The 15,056-nt window shown below is 45.7% G+C and overlaps 1 protein-coding gene across 6 annotated transcripts in view; it reads left to right on the forward strand.

The window, feature by feature from the left end:
* TSPAN5 (tetraspanin 5) overlaps nucleotides 1–15,056 on the forward strand; it is a 201,263-nt gene that overhangs the window by 29,323 nt on the left and 156,884 nt on the right. Inside the window, exon 1 of one of the 6 annotated variants that reach the window (XM_089303077.1) lies at nucleotides 752–1,216. The exons of the other annotated variants lie outside the window; for them this stretch is intronic. The gene's annotated coding sequence lies outside the window, so the exon portion shown is untranslated. Of the gene's footprint in view, nucleotides 1–751; nucleotides 1,217–15,056 lie in introns of those variants that run through there. 6 annotated transcript variants of the gene reach the window in all.

Consider the following 15,056-nt stretch of genomic DNA (forward strand, 5'->3'; position numbering starts at 1 on the left):
GGAAAAGGCACAGAGGATGATAGTGGCGAGGCACTTCTGCAGTTAGAAGCCACAGACTTTGGATTGGAAAGAGTTGAAGATGCTGCATTTTGTTTGGTGAATTGGTCTCCAGTGGCTGTGGGTTTGGGGGCCCTAGTGATAGAGGCACACAGATGCCTTGTCCATTTGTAGACTCAGAGAAGGTGGTGTAGACAATGCCAGGGTGGTTGCGTGGAACAACAACAATAACAAAAACCCCAGATAAATGAAAACCTCAAAGGCAGCAAGAGGGCCTGTATTCTAAGATTGTAGCCCCGGTCCCTTGGAGACTCAGTTTCCCCTTTGACTGGAGCTGATGGTTGCGTGCCTCAGAGAAGGCTCTGAAGAATGGAGCAAGAACACTTTCAAATTTTCAAAGTGCAAGGCACTTTCAAATCACTGGATCCCTTCAGGGGAAAAGAGCTTTCTGTGGCTCTGGTCTGAAGATCATTTTGATCAGATTCTGTAGCCTGAGGTCTCCAAACATAACAACAGCAGAAGACATTCCTCCCCCAGCCCCAAGGCCTGGCTTTTGTGTAGCAGGTGGACCTGACCTTGAAGAAGTAGATTCCATCACGTGGGCCCTGCAGGATCAGGCATCCAGGAAGGCATGTGGAGGCCCAGGCAGTTGGGACAGATGCCAGAAAAACAAAAGGAAGCAACAGAGAAGAGTGGGCTCTCTCTGCTGGCGCGTGGGTGTGTTCATCTGATACTGGCAACGTACCCCTGTCTGACATAGAACATGCCCATGAAGGCCACACGCTTCTCAGATTCTAGGGTGGGCCTCCTGAGTGTCGCATGATGGGTTGGTTCATGGACTGCAACCATGGCCCTTGATTTCTGCACTTCGCAGAGGAAAAGCCGCATGCCGCAGACAGGCAGGGCATGACAGCCGTGGGAGGTGTCTAGGCTTCGTGGACGCGTTGCCAGTCGAGTGATTCAGCAGAGCATTTGCAAGTTTTCTTTCATGGTGAAACATCTATGCCAGGCGGAATTTGGATTGGCTGAAAAAAAAGGTGAAATGAGGTAATCAGAATTCAGTGATTTTTTTTTTCCCCTCCCCAAGTTCTGGCATCTTGTGTTCTCTGCCAGCCAGAAAGATTCTCGTAGAGCCGTGATAATGCTTTTCCTCTGCTGAGCCTTCCAGATGGCAGCTTCTCAGCCCGTGAGCAAGAGAGGGAGCGCTGGAGATTTATGAGTAAGTTAATTCCCTTCCTTGGTACGACCCGGTGAACTCTCCTCCGCCGTGCGCGCTGAGTGCCCGTGGCACGTCATGCCGAAGCCCTCTGCTCCGCGGGGCCTCGGAAAGCCACAAGTCTCATTTCCCAGTAATAAATGACTGTCTAAATGAAGCCCTTAAAATGCCTTCTCGGAGAACTTCTGGGCTCTAAGTGGACTCCAGGTCCCTGAGAACAGAGGCCCTCCCTCTGTCGGGAAGCCCCAGTGCCCAGGGAGTTTTGGCTCCTGGGGCTGTGGGCACCACCTTTTCTTGTGGCGGCCACTGTCGGTTTCTGGGCTGGGGGCTGGAGAGACTCCCTCTTCTGCCTAAGGGCATCTTGCCTATTACTCATCCAGTCCAGGGATGCTTATGGAACGTGCCTGCCTGGGACCACAGGAGCTCTAGGCTGCATTAAAGGAAGGGGCACGTGTCAGCCTAAGCGTGGCAGAGTTGCTGGGGACCTGTCAGGGGGTGGTGCAGCTGAGCAGTGAGGGAGGGGAAGCGATCAGCTGAGCGGAACAGGTGCCTGTGGCCGCTGAGGGCCTCTTCCTTTGGGGTCTGTTCTCCTTTGCGTTTCTCCTGGTCTCATGCCCTTTTGCAATGGGCTAGGCAGGCAGCAGAGCTGGAGGTACCTGCTAGCTCCTCCACCATGTGTAACACTGTCCTCCTGCTTGTCAGTCAAGATGCCCCCTGCCTGGGCTTCATCGGTTTCACCAGGGACCTGGCTGGGGGGAAGATGCCATGGAAATATGTATATTGAGATTGTGGAATATTAGGGAGGTACACCAAAACTCCCAGGAGGATTTGTGTCTGTAGAGGCAAACCCCTCCCCCCACCTCAGAAAAGGAGCTCAGGCTCTCCCTCTCTTTCTTGCCTAAGACCATGACTGGAGGAGAGCCTGGGGTGCTCTCTCTTTCCCCTCCCCACCCCATTCCCTTTTTGGGCCCACTGCCCACTCAGGATGGTTCTTTCTGTGTGCGGCAGCCCATGTCTACATGTGTGTATTCACTTTCTCACCTTCTGAAAAAAATTTACGTGATTTGTGTCTGCACTAATAATCTTTATGCATGGCAAGCGCCTGGAGTGAAAATCAAGCCCCATACCCCCATGACACATTGAGAACTCTTGCAGCCCAGCCTGGGCACACAGGACTCCTGGAACTCTCACACTATTGGGCAGTACCAGGAGCTTACCACTTAATTTATCTCTGTGAATTTTGTTCCCCAACTAGATTGTGAGCTCAGTGAGGGCAGGGATCATCTTGACCATGCCAAGCAGAGCTAGTGCCAATGGCAGGTATTTAGGGAAACCTTCAGAGTTGGTTAACCAAGTGTTTTTAATGGTTGGTATTACCTGTTTATGTAAATATGACAAGATGCTTCAACAATCAATGATTCATATGTAGGAACAGTGTCTGATTTTTACTTTTTTTTTTTTTTAAGGAAAGCACAGGTTTTGGGTTAGTAGCACATCACCTATTTGATGTTCATTTGTTTATTCTTTCATTCATTCATTAGCTAACAGTCTTTCCCTTTGAGAATAACAACAGCTTTTTCTTCATTGATATTTTTTGAGTGCTGCATTTTCACTGCACTGGGCATTTTCTTTGAACTTGATAATTGTTTTGATAAATCTTTATCACTTGGATAACAGCTTAGAGCTAACTCTTTTCTATTAAGTACTTCTTAGAGTGGCTGACCATAAACCATTGAGAAATCACTGCATTTTATTAAGGACTTTTGAGATTTAGTAGCAAGTTAAATTGATAATAATGGAATGTGCTTTGAGTAGGAGACCATAGACAGAAGTGTTTTACTCTGCACGTCAGGGAACAGAGGAGGAAGCTTCCATCAGGAGAACGTAATTTTTCATCGGTTTAGGTCAGTGTTGTATTACAAGCCTGGGAAGTAGTGTATGGTGCTTACGCTGGTGCTGCTTATGTGTATTAGCTCATGTAAAGCTCCTAGTGAGACCGTGAGGTGTCTGCACAATTATTCTTCACAGTGGGCAGATAGGGACATTGAGGCACTGAGAGCTTGAGTGATTTGCTTACCCTGGCTTTGTGCTCAGAAATAGGCAGTCCCTCTGGGACTGCAATACTCCAGTTATCTGTAATATAGAATACAACTCCAAGATGGTAAACTATTTCAGAAATATATTCATTCATGCAGTTATGCTTATTAATCGTCTCCATTACAGGATAGTATATAGGTATGCTTATGATCGATTGTTTAAAATTTTTTTATGTATTTATTTTTTATAAGGCAAAGACAGAGATCCTCCATCTGGTTCACTCCCCAAATGCCCACAGCAGCCAGGCCTGCGCCAGACCAGAGCTAGGAGTCAGGAACTCAATCTGGGTGTCCATGAGGGTGGCAGGAACCCAAGTGCTGGGATCCATTATCTGGTGCATTCCAGAGTGTACATTAGTGGGAAACTGCATCAGAAATAGAGTTGGGACTTGAATTCAGGCACCCCCGAATGGATGTGGGCATCTAGATGGCATCTTAACTCCAAGCAGCCTCTTATTTTATTTTTTTAAGATTTATTTATTTATTTGAAAGGCAGAGTTACAGAGGCGGGGGGCGGGGAGGAGAGAGAGAGAGAGAGAGAGAGAGAGAGAGAGAGAGAATGAATGAGATCTTTCATCTGCTGTTTCACTCCCCAAGTTGCTGCCCCGATCGGACCTGGGCCCATCCAAAGCACTTGGGCCATCTTCTACTGCTTTCCCAGGCCATAGCAGAGAGCTGGATCAGAAGAGGAGCAGCTGAGACTTGAAATGGCGCCCATACGGGATGCAGCACCGGCTGTACCCCTGTGCCACAGTGCTGGTCCCCCAAGCAGCATCATAAGCTCTGTGCCCAAATGCTCATCCTGGATTGCTATTTTTTTCTTTCTGTTTAATTGTGGTAAAATATCGTAACTATGACAGTTGGTTTTGAACCCATTTAAAAACAAAACTTCATGCTTTGATAAACTAAGACACATTCAAAGCGTTCTTATTTCCAAAGCAGAGTGGCTTCTGATAAAGACTATAAACATTGGCTTTTGCCAGTGATGCTTGTGAGAATGCCACTTAGAAATGCTGAAGTGGTTTACACGTAATACTATTAACTTATGCATGCTTTCTCTCTCTGAAGCCTTATTAAAACAGAGAGTGTAAGACAGAGCTCAGCTTTGATATCCTAGCAAGTTGGATGGGTATTTATTGTTGGTATTTTTCTTTAAAGCTGGGTTTGGAGATCCCCATGCTTTGAAGGACCAGGCAAAGAGCAAGCCATTGAGGTTCAGTGCTAGGAATGCGCTAGGAGGTGATGGGGAGCATAGTCAAAAGGTCAGCCAGGCTTCTGCTCTCTGTAGAGGGGAAGGGGACTGCTTTCCTACAGACGGCTGCCCAGGGCGCGTGTGCCGGTGTTACCAGATATGACCATTTTAGGAGCTGCTGGAACACTGAGTTTTCAATGAGAAATTGTTACCTTTGATACTTAGGGAGATACTTCAAATCAAAACAAAGAAACCAGACAGCGTGGGGAAAGGAGGGGACCCGGAAAGGGCGCTGAGTCAGCCTGTGCCCTCTGCTGCTGTCCCACTGAACTGGTCCTGCTTTCAGGAGCCTGTTGACATCTTGGTTGCAGTCCCCATAGCTGTGTCCTTCTAGGTTGTGTCTGAGTTCATTTTTTTCTATGTTTTTCATGTAGCTTTGTACCTTTTTATGGGAGATAGGGAACTTCTAATGAAGCCTCTGAGTAATCATTCAATGTACCTGTTTTGTATATTTGTATTCAAAATGAGAAACCGTTAGATATTGCATACCGCTTGAGTTAGGGAATTAACTGGGCATGCGTTGGTTTACTCAGAAAGCCTTATTGCTGTGGTGTTTGTTGTAATGAGACTTGACCTGTCAAGGGGGCTGTAGACATTTGGACGAGTGTTCAGTCCCTAATAGTGGTATCTAAATTCTAGGCATGTTGCCTGCAACTTCCAGTTTCAAAAAATCTATGTCAATCTGTTCTTTTATAACCTAGTGCTGCTGCTTTCCCCCCCTTGTTTTATATATAATCATTCTTTCTAGCTCACAACAGCAGTCCAGTCCAAAGATTCACTTTTTCTATTTCCAACCCCATCATTATTTTTATGTAAAAAGTATGTTTTGAGTTACAGTAATTCATGAGATCAAGCTTCCACTCTGTAGGGAGAAGAGAGATGTCATTTACTACAGAGCTCATACAGACAAATGTTCTGCTGCATGCTGTGTTTCCACTGTAGTCCAGAGAGTTTATTTGCATTTGCACTTAAAGAAAAATGACCATATTTGGCCTGACTCTTTGCCAAGATGATATGGCCCCAAAGTTTTTCTTGAAGGCATGGGAGAGCAAGTGGAATGGAAACATTTGGAAGAAATAGTTCTTGTCTTCTCATTTGACTCGTTGTGCATTTCATTCACAGATTATTTGATGCATTGTGTTTGCTCATTCTATTCTAGTTCCATTGCTATGTTCCTAGCCTTTTTTTTCTTTTGAAACAATTTCAAACTTTTAGAAAAGTTACAAGCATACTGAAGAAGGAACTCCAATATACCTTCCCCAATAGATACCCCTCAAGTTTCTCCAGTTTTCTTAGTTATTTCATTTATAGCAAAAGAATCTGGTTGAGGATCACACCCTACACACAGCTGAGTGTCTTGCTAGTCTAGAATCTATCTGAGTTGGTCGTTTTTCCCTTGTCTTCCATGGCATTGGCGTTATTGAAGGTCGTGGGCTAGTTGAAATGGAGACTATCCTTCTTTTCCTTAGAGAATGATCTGTGTTCTTCATTCAGAACCCAGCTGGTACTACCCTTGGTGGGAGAGGTTGGCTGCCTCCAGGAGAAGACCTACAGCATTAATCAAATATCCTGTATTGGAACATTTCTTTATATTCCTTTATCAGTTGAACCAGTAAATATGGCTGTAGTTGGCCTTCATATTCGTAAATTTAACCCAACAGCAAATCAAACATATTCAGGAAAAAACATTGTGTCTGGGAAGTGGGTGTTTAGTTTAGCAAGTATGATGCCTGCATCCTACGAATTGGAATGCCTGGCTTGTGTTCCTCATTCTAACTTTCTGCTAATGCAAGCCTTGGGAGGTAGCACTGATGGCTCAGGTAATTGGGTTCCTGCCGTCCACATAGAAGATCTGGATTGTGTTCCTAGCTCTTGGCCACAGCCGCAAACTGGCACTAGCCATTGTGGGCTTTTGGGGAATGAACCAGGGTTTGGAAATTCTCTCTCTCACTCTCTCTCACTTTCTCTCACCTACTGTCTGTCTTTCTGTCCCCCCCCCCCCAAATTAAATGAAAATGGATCTATACTGAATATATACAGATATATTTTCTTGTCGTTGTCCCCTAAATGATATAGTGTAACAGCTATTTCTATAGCATTTACATTGTTAGGTGTTCTAAGTAATCTACAGTTGAGTTGATGTATGTGGGAGAATGCACGAGAATGCACCAAAGTTCTGTGCAAATACTCTGCCATTTCACAGAAGGATCTTGAGTATCCTCAGAGTTTGGTGTGCATGGGGGTCCTGGAATCCACACACACTGAGGGTCAACTGTATTTTTTACCTTCTGTGTGCCAAGGACTGTACATTCAAGAACCAAACAGGTAAGGAAATGTAATCTCTGTTCTTATGCTTCTTCTGTGTTCTGAGAATACTAGATGACTAACAAGAGAAGTAAGTAAAAAAGTAAGGATATCAGATAGCGATGAATGCTAAGGAGAACCAAATCAGGCAGGAAAGGGAATGGGCTGGGCTCTCCTTACAGACCAGAGAAGGCCTCCCAGGAAGGTGTCTCTGGGTCAGGAACCCCACACAAGTGAAGTAGAGGCTGTGTGTTGATGCCTAGTGAGCCTGCAGGGTGTGAAGGGCTAGGTTTGTCTGTGTGGGGAGGGAGGCAGCCTAGTGGCTAGAGCCAAGCCAATGGAAAAAAGAGTGATAGTAGACAGGTAAAACAAGAGATCATTCCAGGCTTTGGCTGCTGAAGGAAACTAGAAACTCTTGGAGAGTCTTGAGCAGAAACTGTGTGATCTGCCTTAAGCTCAACCCTTTTGTAGGCGTAGGGAATAGCAAGTATGTGAGAATAGGGTCAAGGGTAGCGATTGAGAAACCAGTGTAGGGATGCTGTGATAAGTGCTTTGTACACTGTTTGTCCTGTTTGGCACATAAAAGGAGTCAGTAGTTCTCAAACTGTGGAACATCTAAGACTCACCTGGGCTGTTTGTACGAGAGGCAGATCTCACCAGAAACCTGCAATTCAGTAGGTCTCACTGGTACTGTCAACAGCTACCCTCAGGTGATGATTGAAACACACATGTTGATAAATATAGTAACAAGTGATTTTGAAATGAGTGAATAATTGATTTATGGAAATTCCTTTAGAGATTCTTAGATATGAAGTGTTTTCCCTTTTACTGTTTTGTTTCTTATAAACATTATTCAACCGAAAAATATGTGATAATATAAATTTTCGGTTAAAATGTATCTGCGACAGATCAAGCTAGGCAAAGCTGTATTTTTTTCCAAGAGAAGTGTATTCTATGAAATTAATATAATACTCTGGTGTCCTATTTTCCGCTTCTAAACACGTGGTTTTCAAAAAAGGATGAATAAATACTACTCACAGGTTAATTCACAAAGAAGCTATTAAATGTATTTGAGTGAATTGGATCCCGAGAGTAGGTTGGATGAAGCCATTAAAGACAGTTAATAGCAAGTGAGTGATTTAGAGTTGAGTGGACCAGATCTGGCTTGGTATTTCATTGCACTGGAGGGTCATGGGAAGGGAGGACCCTCTGTCCCTGGGCGTGTTGTTAAGGACAAGGCATTAAGGCACTTCTGTTTCTTCTTCTTGGTGAAGTAACTTCCATCTTGCCTGGGCAGTCTTGAGCTGAACATGAAAACAAATCATGCCTTGTTACCTGGGAAATGCTGTGGTCAAGTGTGTGGGCTTTTGAACCCAACTGGCTCTGAAACCTGGGAGGCAAGTATATAAAGAGAAAAGACTTAGGTACTAAATGGTTTTGGAGGTTGAAGCCCCAGATTCTGCAGCCCCATTGGTTTGGCCTCTGGTGAGGGCATTGGGTGGGTAGCACTGATCCAGGAAGCAGAGAAAGAGAGAGAGAGAGAGAGAGAGAGAGAGAGAGAGAGAGAGATTGGGCCCAACTCGGGCTTCTATCACCACCCACTCGTGGGAACCACCTCCTGAGAGCCTGCCCCCAATGACCGAAGGACCTCTCACTTGACCTGCTTGCCAAATGCCCTAATTGGATTATGTTGCTGCCTTCTTACTTCCATTAATTTAGGACTGTGGGATTTAAATGTCTGTATGAGTTCCTGAGCCAAATCATACTCAAACCATAGCGTCTGCTCTGAACTGTGGGTGTGGTTCTGAGCAACCACATCGCCTCGGTTTCCTCGTGGTGGAGAAATACTAATGCTTGCTTCTCCAGCTCACTGCAAGGTCTGAGAGTCAGTGCCCAGTCAGTGCCCTCAGCCTTGCGCAGTGCACTCAACAATGACTAGCTCTTCCTGCCTTCCCCCTCCTATTGTTGTTTGCATTGTTATGCTATTTTGGTGCTTTCAGATCAGTCTGCTGGAACTGCACATCTTCAGTGATTTTGTTTTGGGGGGGTGAGAGTCGTTTTTTGGTTGTGTCTAAAAATATGCTTGTTAATGCCTGTCAGCACTAGAGGAAGGTGAAGTCGAAAATGAGGTGTTAGTGTTTATGATCCACGCTTTCTGGAAGTAGGTCACCCTCACTTATGTAACATTGGCTTTCTTCCCCTCAGTCAAAGATGGGTGCTTGTACTTGTTTCAGGAATGTGTGATGAGAATTAATGAGCAAGTTAATGTTTGTGGATCTACCCCATTAAGTACTAATTGGCATTAGTTACTATTATCTTCTTTCCGAGTGCCATCGCCAAACTGATTTCGGAACCAAGGGCATTGATTGAAATAACTTTTTCTAATGTGCTATGTGAAAGAGTACTTTGTAATATAATTGCTGTTATTTTAAATTTTTATTTATTTTCATTTTATTTGAAGGCAGAGAGACGCAGAGACAGACAGAAATCTTCTATCTGCTGGTTTACTCCCCAAACACCACAACAGCCACAACCAGGCCAGGCCAACGACCTCAAACTGGGTCTCCCACGTGGGTAGCAGGGACACAGTACTTGAGGCAACACCTGCTGTCTCCCTCCCCAGGGTGTTCATTAGCAGGAAGCTGGATGGAACTAGAGGAACTGGGATTCTCAAGTGGAGAAGTAGCTGCTGTGCCTGCCGCCCACCCTTGCTCTTACTTTAACAACATAAATACCACTCCCCGTATCTAAAATTTTACTCCTCCCCTACAAAAAGAAACTAAATCAACCAACTTCTTACACAGCTGTTAGTACTAAAATATTACTTATTTTAATAAGTAGTTGGGTTTTTTTTCCCTGGGAAATTACCGTCTTTCTTTTTTGCTTTTAATGCTTATCATCATGCAGAACTTGTATCAGTACCTGCCAGTCACATGCTAAAAATTCTCATATAGGTCTGTGAAGGCATAGTGTAGTAGAGGCCATCCTAGCCTGATGGAAAAGAAAAGATTGGTGTCTCAATCCCATGTCACTTACACTTTTGTTTGTAAAATAAGGATGGTGGGGCTGTTGCTGTGGCGTGGTAGGTTAAGCCTCCACCTGCAGTGTCAGCTTCCCATGTGGGCAACAGTTTGAGTCCTGCCTGCTCCACTTCTGATTCATCTCCCTGCTAATGCTCCTGGGAAAGCAGTGGAATTTTGATCCAAGTACTTGGGCCCCTACATCCAGGTGGGAGCTCCTGGCTTTGGCCTGGCCCACCTCAGTTGTTGTGGCCACTGGGGACTGAATCAGTGGATGGAAGATCTTGCCCTGTTTATCTGACTCTCTATCCTTTTCTCTGTATCTCTGCTTTTCAAATAATTAAAAAAAGAAAAGAAAAAAAAATCAGCCAAGGATGATAAGGGTGCTCTTCATGGTGTTGGAAGGATTTGGAACACATTGGCCTGAAGCACCGGCATCCCATATGGGAGCTGGTTTGAGGCCCGGCTGCTCCACTTTTGATCCAGCTCTCTGCTGTGGCCTGGGAAAGCAGTAGAAGATAGCCTAAGTCCTTGGACCCCTGCACCCACATGGGAGACCCAGAAGAAGCTCCTGGCTCCCAGCTTCGGTTTGGCACAGCTCTGGCTGTTGCGGCCAATTGGGGAGTGAACCTTTGAATGGAAGACCTCTCTCCCTCTCTCCCTGTCTCCCTGTCTCCCTGTCTCCCTGTCTCCCTGTCTCCCTCTCTCCCTCTCTCCCTCTCTCCCTCTCTCCCTCTCTCCCTGTGTAACTCTGACTTTCAATAAATATAAAAAAAATAAACATCAGGCATGAATACCAGCAAAGATGGCTAGGACGACTGTGAGTTTATTTTTTCTGATATGATTCATTTTGGTGATGTAAACAGGAACCAGTTTCATAGTTTTCATGTAAAACTATAGAAGATCTCATTTGTTTCTAATGTCAATTAGATTTCTGCATGACACAGATTTACCTTAACTAGCTGATTTCCAGACTTGTCTGGAAGGCTGCTGCCTTTGTCAATTATAAATTTTTCAAAGAATGTGATTATAGAATGAATATGAGATTGTATATATGTGTATGTGTGTGTGTGTTCAAATAAAATAATTCAGGGGTGGATGTTGTAGTACTATAAGTTAAACCAATACTTTGGGGAGCCCACATACCATATCTGAGTGCCTGGGATATAAAGTCTTGCCTCTGTGATCCAGTTTCCTAGCAATCCACCCGGGAAGCAGCAGATGATGGCTCTAGTGCTCGGGTCCCTGCCAACCATATGAGAGTCCTGGATGGAGCTTCTGACTCCTGGCTTCTACCTGACCCCAGCCTTGGCTGTTGGTTGTTGTAGGTAGATGGATAGTGAACCAGAGGATGGAAGATCTCCTCCTCTTTTCCCTGCCCTTCCCTTCCCTGCCCTGCCCTGCCCCCCCCTTCCCTTCCTCTCTCTCACTCTGCCTCAAGTAAATGAAAAATCATCCAGTGTATTGATGTTTCATATTTCCTGATTTTGTGTTCATGTTGTGAGGCACTGAAGGCGCAGGAGCTGGGTCTGCACCCTTTAAGGAGATGGGTCTAGACAGAGTGCCTGAGCTGAAGCTATTTCCTGTGCCCCTCTAAAGACATGTTTATTTAATCCCAAGAGTCCTTTGTTCACATAATGACAAAGTTAAAATTCAGTCCCTGCATTGTAGGTCTGAGAGGATTAGCTACACTCTTGATTGATATGTAAAGAGAGTTCTATAATCTCTGGAACTATGGCTTTTCAGGAACAAAATCATCTGTAATTTTGAAATGGGACAGAGCATGTTATTATAGGTTTATGCTTGGGATTCTCATCTTTGAATCTGACTCTGTAATTAAATATCTCCCTGCCAGCGGCGGGTGTGCAGAGGAATGATTATTCTTCTGCTTTAACGGCTGCTGATTTCTCAGGGACACTTTGAAGTGGTGTCCCGCTGTCTTCCCCAGCTTCTGGACTTTCTGAGGAAACAGTAGAAACTCCTTAGGTACATAACCAGATTCCTCCTATGTGGTTCCCTGAGGGCAGGTCCATTTTAACTCACATAGGTTTGGCTTTCTGTCTGAAATGCATTTATTCCCCAGTAATGAATGATACAGGGTCAAGTACTTCAGCCTATTATATGTAAGATCTAAGGAGCTAAAGCCTTCCCTCTCCATTGACACTAATCTCTCTATGCCCTGCTTCTCCAAAAATGAAAGAAAAAGAAGGAAAAATGTAGAAAAAAGTGAAATGATGCTTATTTTTGGGTTTAAAATAGAATTTAGACCCTTTTTAGATCTTCTGTTTCTTATACAGTTTGATGAATCTCTTTTTAAAAAAAAATTTTTTAAGATTGTATTTATTTGAAATACAGAGTTACAGAGAAGCAGAGGCAGAGAAAGAGAGAGAGAGAGGTCTTCCATCCAATGGTTCACACCCCAGATGGCCGCAACAGCTGGAGCCAGGAGCCAAGAGCTTCTTCCGGGTCTCCCACACAGGTGCAGGGGCCCAAGGATTTAGGCCATCTTCTGCTGCTTTCCAAGGCCATAGCAGAGAGCTGGATTGGAAGTGGAGAAGCTGGGACTCGAACGGGCACCCATATGGTCTGCCTGCACTGCAGGCAGCCGCTTTACCTGCTACTTCACAGTGCTGGTCCCTGAATGAATCTCTTCATTTAAAAAAAAAGAATTATTTATTTGAAAGGGAGAGTTAGAGGAGGGGAAAGGGAGGGAGGGAAGGAGAGAGAGAGAGAGAGAGAGAGAGAGAGAGAGAGAGAGAGAGAGAGAGAAACATGTTTTAATACACTGGTCCGCCTCCCAAATGGCCGCAACAGCCAGGTGTGGGCCAGGCTGAAGCTAGGAGCCTGGAACTCCATCTGGGTCTCCCATGTGAGGTGGTAGGGACCCAAACACCTGGGCCATCTTCCGTTGCTTTCCCAGGCACATTAGCAGGGTGCTAGATCAGAAGTTGAGCAGCCGGGACTAGAACCAGCACCCATATGGGGCACCAGTGTCACAGGCAGCAGCTTAACCCATTAAGCCACAACCCTGATCCCTGATGAATCTCTCTTGCCTCTGCTCAGTTTCCTTCCTCTTTCCTAATCCACCAATTTCATGAATTTGTTAAATTCTGTTCAGCACACTTTCACAGACTCATTCTCATCTACTGCACCTTTCATTTCCAGAGCTCCTAGAAGTTCCAGCCGAGCCCCTCTCTTTCTACATTTGCTCTTTCTCTGGAGGTCTCTCGTCCATGCCCACCACTGCCGAGCCTCACATTTTAACACCAGAGCCAACTATTCTAAGCCCCAGATCAACCATCCTACCTGAGGGTGCATCTGAATGTTTTAGAAGACACGCCAGACCTGTCAGGCTAAATTGTACTGTATTGTGAGGCTCCTCATGAACTGGCTTTTTAAATGATTGCAATGGTGACTGTTAATTTCCTAGGGCTGCTGTAAATGAAGAACCACAAACTGGGTGGCGACCACAGGGGAGCTTGATTGTCCCAGTTCTTGAGGCGCCATGTCTGAGAGCAAGGAGTCAGCAGGGTGCTTCCTTCTGAGCTGTGAGGAAGAATCTGCTCCGCACCTGGCCCCATCTCCCAGTGGTTGCTCGTCATCTTTGATGTTCCCTGCCTGCTAGACCCGTGAACCCGACCTCTGCCTCTCTCTTTACTGGGTGTGTGACTGTGTCCAAATTTCCTCTTTTTCTAAGACCCCCGGTTTTACAGTTAGGGTCCACCCTTAATGACCTCATTTTAACTCATTACCCCTGTGGTGGATCCTATTTCCAAGTCAAGGCACATTGAAGGTCCTGGTTATGACATCACCATACAAAATTTTGGGTTTTGTCATTCAACCCACAGCGATGTTTATGTTCTGTGAATTGGACTTCACTTTAAATAAAAACAACCGCTCCAGCAACTTCTGACTGCTCTCAAGTAAGAGACCAAGAAAGCTCTGAACCTGTTCTGAGCCCTGCCTTTGTACTGTTCCCTAACCTCACACTGTGTTCCCTTTCCTGGGCCAGCCCTCCTCCTCCTGCCTGCAGGGCCCTGCCCGCTGGTCGCTGCTCTTCCATTTGAAGGAAGTCTGTTTGCTCTTTAGAAGGCAGCCCTGTGTTCCTGCGTTTCAGCACGACTTCCCAGCGGAAGGCAGCTTCTTCATGAGACCCGGCACCTGTGTTGTTACCTGCTGCTTTGTGACAGCACACAGCAGACATTGTGTTGAGCAATGACTGTTCTGTTCCCCTGGGTTCTGTGGGTCAGAAATTCAGAGGGGACCAGTGATGATGGCATCTCCTTCCTCCGTGATGTCTGCAGCCTCAGCTGGAGCGGGGAGCGTCCCCAGTCACCGCTTGGGTTGGGATGCTTCCCAGAGCAGCTCAGCTAGAACTGTGGCCCTGGGCTCCTACCCCACAGTTCTTTCAAGGTGATTATGCCTCTTTCTGGCTGTGCAACTTCTCAAGGGGGAAGTTCATGACTGTAAGGGCGAGTGTTCCAGCAAACAAGAAGGAGCGAGACACTACGGGGCATCTGATGACTTAGCTTCAAAGTCACGTAGCACCACTCCCATCAACGTCTCCTCACTGGGAGAAGTGTCAGAATTTGAGGCCATATTTAAAACTGCTGAAGTCCTCAATGCTACGGTCTGAGTGCTCCTTTGCCCCCCCAGATTCCAGTGTTGAAACCTGATCTCCAGTGTAGTGATACTAAGCCCTGGTGGGGCCTTCAGGAGGTAACTGGGGCCTCAGGGTGGAGTGGGATTAGTGCTGTTACAAAGGAACCTGAGAGAGACTTTGTTCAGTGAAAAGATGCCATCCAGGAAACAGAGAAAGCCCTCACCAGACTCTGCGTTTGCTGGAGCCTTCATCTTGGCCTCCTCAGCCTCCAGAAATGTGTAGAATACATTTCTGATGTTAACCAGTTTGTGGTGTACATTTCTGTTAACAGCAGTGCAGGCAGGTGCATATCGTCAGTCTGTGCTCCTTCTCTCTTTTGTGAATCCCTCCTTTGTATCATTGTTTCATTGAGTTCTGTCTTTTTAGAAAAGATTTATTTATTTGAATGGCAGAGTGACACACACAGAGAGAGAAAGAGAGAGAGAGAGAGAGAGAGATCTTCCATCTATCCATCTGCTGGTTCACTCTTCATATGGCCACAGGACCATGGCTGAGACAGGTCGAAGCC

This window comes from Oryctolagus cuniculus, chromosome 8, assembly GCF_051225735.1.
Source record: "Oryctolagus cuniculus isolate XC-2025 breed Fujian yellow rabbit chromosome 8, ASM5122573v1, whole genome shotgun sequence".
NCBI classification, from domain to species: Eukaryota; Metazoa; Chordata; class Mammalia; order Lagomorpha; family Leporidae; genus Oryctolagus; species Oryctolagus cuniculus.